The sequence below is a fragment of the Gracilinanus agilis genome, chromosome 2, assembly GCF_016433145.1.
Source record: "Gracilinanus agilis isolate LMUSP501 chromosome 2, AgileGrace, whole genome shotgun sequence".
NCBI classification, from domain to species: Eukaryota; Metazoa; Chordata; class Mammalia; order Didelphimorphia; family Didelphidae; genus Gracilinanus; species Gracilinanus agilis.
The window spans coordinates 407,925,297-407,932,040 of NC_058131.1; positions in this window are offsets into that span (position 1 = coordinate 407,925,297).

The window sequence follows — 6,744 nt, forward strand, 5'->3', positions numbered from 1 at the left end:
TTTAGTCTGTCTGATTCTTTATCACCTCATTTGGTGTTTTCTTGGCAAATATACTGAATTGGTTTGCCATTTCCTTCTCCAGCTCATTTAAGTTAAGGAACTGAGACAAAAAGAGTTAAGTGACTTGCCCAGTGTCACACAGCCAGTGTTTGAGGCCATATTGGGCTTATGAAGATGAGTGTTCCTGACTCTAGGCCTGGCATTTTATTCACTGTGCCACATAGGTGCCCCTAGGTTTTAATTAGGTGGGAAGTAAATTGTGTATGGGGCACCTCTTGATTAGAGTGAGCTTGTTACTGAAGGCTTTGGGATAGGAGTAGAGGATGTGTAAGAGGAAAGGCAGTTGTTTGAGCTTGCTCTCTCCCATAACATAGTCCCAAAAGATAGGACTGTCCAGGATACTTGCTGTTTTTAGCACTAAGGAAGGTTAGAAGCAAGGACAGTTCTGCAGAATAAATAAGGTCAGAGACAAAATAGAGCAATTACAGATGAAATGGAATTGCTTAATTTTTCTTGGCTACTCACAATTCCCCACTTTGAGACTGATGTGGGCAATGCTGACTTGTTCATTGGGATCTGACTCCCTTGTGAGGAAACAAGCTTGTTATAAGAGAATACAGTAACAGACATGCTAGTATAGTAAGTAAGTAAGGTAAGTTAGTTAAAGGTGAATGTAAGAGTAAGAATAAAGGTGGATAGGGGTTTTCAGAAATGCTTTTAATTTTGATTAGTTACTAAGGAAGGGGTTACTTGTTTAGGTAGTTGTCCAGTATTTCTTTTTCATTCTTTTTTTTAAACCCTTACCTTCTGTCTTAGAATCAATAATATATATTGGTTTCAAGGCAGAAGAGTGGTAAGGGCTAGGCAATGAGGGTTAAGTGACTTGCCCAGGGTCACCCAGCTAGGGAAGTGTGTAAGGCCAGATTTGAACCTATGGCCTTTCTATCTCTAGGTCTGTCTCTCAATCCACTGAACCACCCAGCTGCCCCCATTGCCCTGAATTTCTAAGGAACTGATGTCACTTGATCCATGGTCCACTTTAGTCTGTGTGTTTTTTTCCCATGGTTCACTGTTTGACCATGTGGGGGAGAAAAACCACAATGTAAATGGGATGCCAATGAATGAAGTTTTGCTTTTTTTATTTGACTGTAAGGAAGGCAATGATTGTGGAAATTGTTTAAACCTAGTCCAGTGTGACTGAGAAACTGAACCACCTGTACTTGCTCTTCAGAAACCCCCAACTAAGGACCTAGGTTATGTCTAAAGATTGATATGAGTTTTCTCATAATTGTGAATCTAAGCAACATGTCTTATTTGAAAGGTATCCCCATACTAATCAACTAGCTATAGTTTCTGTATTCTTTTGATTGCTTACAACTACTTGGCAGCATTTATGGGATATTTCAGCCCACTTCAAGAATCACTCATAATGAAAACATTACAATAAAAACAAATCCCAAATCAGCATTGTTCCAAACAAATGATCAGTGGTTTATGGAATAGGTAACAGATCTACGGCACACACAGAACTAATAAAATAAGCAAAATTACAACAGAGTGAAAAAAGAAATCCAAAATTTCTATAGCTTTAGGGTTGTCAGGTCCTTTGACAATGTCTGGTCTGTTTCTTCAGATGTCTGTGGATGGAAAAGGGCAGGTTTGTGGAGGTATTTTCTTGACTTTAACTGGATTTCAAGTCACTAATGGAGATTCTCTAGGTAATTATGTTAAACTCTTCTACTGACAAGACAATATAATTTAGAAAAACATGAGAAAATCTAATCAAATTGGCCTTCCAGTAATTAGTGCATGTGGCAAAAAAATAGTTCAGACCTTATGGAACTAACTTTATCAATAATAGAGCTATAAGGGAAGAATATCAAAGTAGGCTACCCAATAAAGTTCCTTATTTTTATTCCATTATAGTAATTCAGAGGTACTGAAACATTGCAACAATCAGATTCATTATATATAATATAAATGATGTATGATATATAAATTATAGTTTTATTTTATATGATTAGAGAGATTTGTTATGAAAGGAAGGAGAGACATTATTGTAACCACATCAAGACTGTTCTCCAGGACCAAGCCTATGGGCACAGTTGACTGTAATAGGATAAAGTATCCTTAGTTCTGTGTGATTTCAGGTAAGAGCCATAGTTAACCTTTTGGAACAGCCAATCATATAGAAAAGTTCCACATTATTCACAGGACATCATAGCCAGGCTTCAAATTAACCATACGGGAAATATTCATGTTAAAAAAAATAACACAATGAGGGAACTGAGTTAAGAGGCTTCTACCTTCACCTATGCAAGGCCATCCTCTCAAACTTCCCAAACACAGATATTCATATATAGCAGTTTTCAGATCACACTCCCTTTGAGGAGCTTGTGACATTTCCCTCAAACAGGTTATTACTGAATGAATGATAATCCAGACATTTATTCCTGAATTCAAAACTCAGAAAAATATCCAATTACAGTCCCAAGAGATTTTGCCTCTAATAGCAACTTTTACTAATTATAGATTAGAGTTAGATACAGTTATTATTTCTCTCATGTTGCTGGAAGGATAGTTAACAAAAATATTTATCAGACTTAAAAAAAATTCACACAATATCCTTTTCCTTCTTTTTTTTCTTCTTAAGTTTAAATTCAGTGTAAAAATCAACCACTAAAAATTAAGAAAATGATTACAGAAAAACACTGACTACTTACTATAAGTCTCCATACTAATAGATATCCATTGTGTATTAACTCTTAAGACAAAAATAAATCTTTAATCCTGGAGTCTGTTGAGTCTAAATTGGCTCAAGATGTATATATACTATATTCTAGGTGTAATTTCATATTTTTCATAATCACAAATCATTATAATATATACAGACTTATAAGTTCTCCCCACCATTACTTTGGTGGGGAGTAGTTGTGATAGATAGAGGAGGGAATCTCATTTTCTCAGTAAACCAAATCCTTATTTTAGAACTTACTAAGACACCAAATTTAGGCAATGCTAAAAGACAAACACATAAGAACATTTGTTGGTGAAGTCTTTAAAATTAATCCAGAGAGACTTGTTTCTAATCCAGAACCAGACCAAACCCTACCAGACTAGATAATGTAATTGATTAGATTGGGGGGAATTATTATCTGTAGATCAGGATTATGAGGCCAATCTTTATCAGCCCAAGTACAAATACTCAATAGGTACTTAGCACTGATGCATCAAGGCTAGCCCCAGGTGGTAGAATCCATGTCATTCCTGTCTCAAACTTTGGAATTTGGTCCCCAGGTCCATCCATCTGGGAATTCCACCACTGCTACCATTTACTATGCATAAAATTATTGGTGATAGAACAAACCAGAGCCAGTAAGGAAGGCTGCAAGTAAGGGCAGGGTCTATAATACAAAGTCAGAGAGAAAATAGAGGGAAAACTCTGATAGGAATAAGTATTATTACATGCTCAAACGAATCAAGATCTCCATCTAGATCGAAGAGTTCTACTAAGAAAACTTGCTATGTGGGCGATTGGGTGGCTCAGTGGATTGAGAACCAGGCTTAGAGACAGGAGGTCCTAGGTTCAAATCTGATCTCAGACATTTCCTGGCTATATGACCCAGGGCAAATCACTTAACCCCCATTGTCTAGCCCTTGCCACTTTTCTGCCTTGGAACAAATACAAAATATTGATTCTAAGATGTAAGGTAAGGGTTTAAAAAAATTAAAAATTAACCTTGCTGTTCATGGATCCCCAAATTAGTAGACCAATGGAAATCTACTCCAAAACCAGGTGATAGAGAGCCTAGATGTCTTAGTTGTTTACAAATTAGCACCAGAGAATGGTCATGATCCTACAAAATAATGCATCAAAATTGATTCTTGGAGGCAGCCAGGTGGTTCAGTGGATAGAGAGCCAGGTCTAGAGATGGGAAATGCTGTATTCAAATATGACCTCTTGGGGTGACCCTAGACAAGTCAATTAACAGCATAATCCTTACCCCAATTCTGCCTAGGAGCCAATACTTAGAATTGATTCTAAGATGGAAGGTAAGGGTTTAAAAAAAACAAACTCAATTATCTGTTAGAGAATTGGTCAGATTTCCTGATGGCTGGTAGAGGGACCATCAGCTAAGAGGATTCCTGGAAAAATCCTTTTATTTGTTGCAGTAACACAGCTAGACCTAGATGATGATTCTGCTTAGAAGATGATTCTGATGATAGATGAATTGAGTAGTCAAAACTACCAGGGAGTTGGGGGAATTTAAGAGTGTCCCAGACACTTTTATTTTTATAGATAATAATAAAGGACTGACCTCAGAGGCAACTCCTTAAATCAATATTCTAGTTGTAGAGTTTCCTACAGAACAGAAGATATCCTAAAGTAGACTGTGGGATGCCATCTGAGGATAGCCTGAAGATACGATCAACTTGAAACAAAAGCATTTATTGGACTAGCATAGCAATAAGATTTAAACTATAATATTCCTTCCCTCTTACCCACCTTTGCTTTCCAGTAAACATACACTGTCAATGAGGAGTGCAAACAAGTACAGAGATCATATATGAGGAGCCCACTAGGGGGCATGTGAGGCAGGGCTACTCAAACTTCTGATGCCACTGGGCACAGAATAGTGTCCTATTGTGATCTCCCTCTTGCTTTGCCAGGCTTACTGGTATTATACTTCACAGATCTATACCTTGGGCTGCAAGAAACCCAGCAGTGAATTGTGAGAGGTAGAGAAAGAAGTTCAAAGAAGTGTTATACCTGCAAAGTTCTTACCAACATAGAAAGTTAGAAGATAGAGTCTTAGAGTGTTAGAACTAAAAAGGGCCTTAGAGATCATCATTTCCATTTTTTTACATCCTGAATCCCTTTGGCAGTTAGCTGAAGCCTAAAAACTCCTTTGGCAATATGGTAACACCATTCTCAGAAATATAACTTTTAAATGCATAAAACAAGATACATAGGATTGCAATGGAAAATAATTATATTAAATTATAGTTATCAACATATTTTTTTACAAATGAAGTTCATGGAAACCTAGAATAAGAACTCATAACCTAGTCTAATTCTTCCATTTCCTCAGTGAGGAAATAGAAACCAAAGCATTTGCTTAAAGACAGATTAGTGGCTGAAAGTGGACTAGAAATTATGTCTCCTATTCAACTGTACTTTCTGTTACCCTACAGGTCACCCCACATACACACACATTAAGTTCCTTAATATTTTCTTCCTATGTTCCAATATAGTATCATTCCTATAGTTATTTCATTAATAAATCTAGCATTTTTCAAGAGCTAGGAGGCCAGACTCTTCAACAGAAGATGAACAATTTATCTTATGTGTTTAATTGGGTTGAAATGAAAAGGCATATATATATGTTAAAGTATAGTGGTAACTGGCCAGTATGCACATGACTGCTTTGATGAGCAGGTGAGAGGTCACCTGAGAGTCCAATTGCATCTTTCAGAGTTATTCCTCTTCAGGAATTTCTAGTTTTATGAAGCCTCTTCTCATCAGTCAATTAGCCTGGACTGACTGTAGCTGTTACTCATTTGCCTGTGAGCTGTCTCCTGGAAGAACCTCCTTGTTGGTTCTTATGGCTACCATCAGGTGATTCCTCAGCTCAGCCATTTGATCAGGCCCCAGGCTTTCCATATCTGTGCCCACTGGTCCAGAGAGAGAAAAGATATCTTTCTTAAACAATGATGAAAGATAGTGAGGAAAAGAAAGGCAATGCTAATATGGAGTTGGAATGAGTGGCTACCAATGCAGTATGATCTTGCGACATGCACAGGACTCATCAATTGCAATCGATACTATTGCTTTAGTGCTTTCCAATTGCAAAGCAATTTCATATACATTTTCTTATTTGAACCACATGACTCTTTTGTGAAGTAGTTAGGGCAAATGCTATTATTCTCATTTTATAGATCAGAAATTGAGTCTTAAGTGAAGTGACATGCCAAAGGACACTCAAATTGTAAGGAGTCAAGGTAGGACTCAGTTTCAAGTTTTTCTTGAACTTCCGTTCTTCCTTACCAATTACCTTCTGGATTTTCTTGTCAAGCTATGTCAAGTGTGAAATGTCCAACACATAAGTCATCATATTTTCCCCCAAACCCATCCTACGTCTAACCTTGGAGTTATGCTTTACCTATTTCCTATGTCCAATCTGCTGCCAAGTTTTATCAATCCTACTTCTACAATATTTCTTTCACCCCCCTCATTCTGTCCACCCACACAACCTCTCCTCTAGTTTAGGCCCTCATTACTTCTTACCTGTACTATTATAATAAACTTCTAATTGGTCTCCCTGCTCCAGACTCTTCTCTCTTAAATCCATTTATAGCTGCCACACTGATATTCCTAAAATGCTGATCTGGTCAATTCACTCTCTTGCTCAAAATATTTCTTTTGTTCCTTGTTGTATCTATATCTTGAAAGAAATAGAGAAAGTATTCACTGGTCAAAATATAGCAGAAAAGCAACAATTAAAAAAATGACATGCTCAACAATGGCAGGAATTTGAAATAAATGGATTTATAATAATTACCTTACCTTTTTAGCTTATTTTTTGTCTTGGCTCAAATTTAATTGCATGCTAAGAGGATCTTAGGAATGTTTACTCTTAAGTTAGATAGGTATCTGGAACAGAGTTTTAAGATCTCCTTCTACTAGACATGGGGTGAGGGGGTGATGAAAAAAATTTTAACTTTAATGTGGGTACACAATGT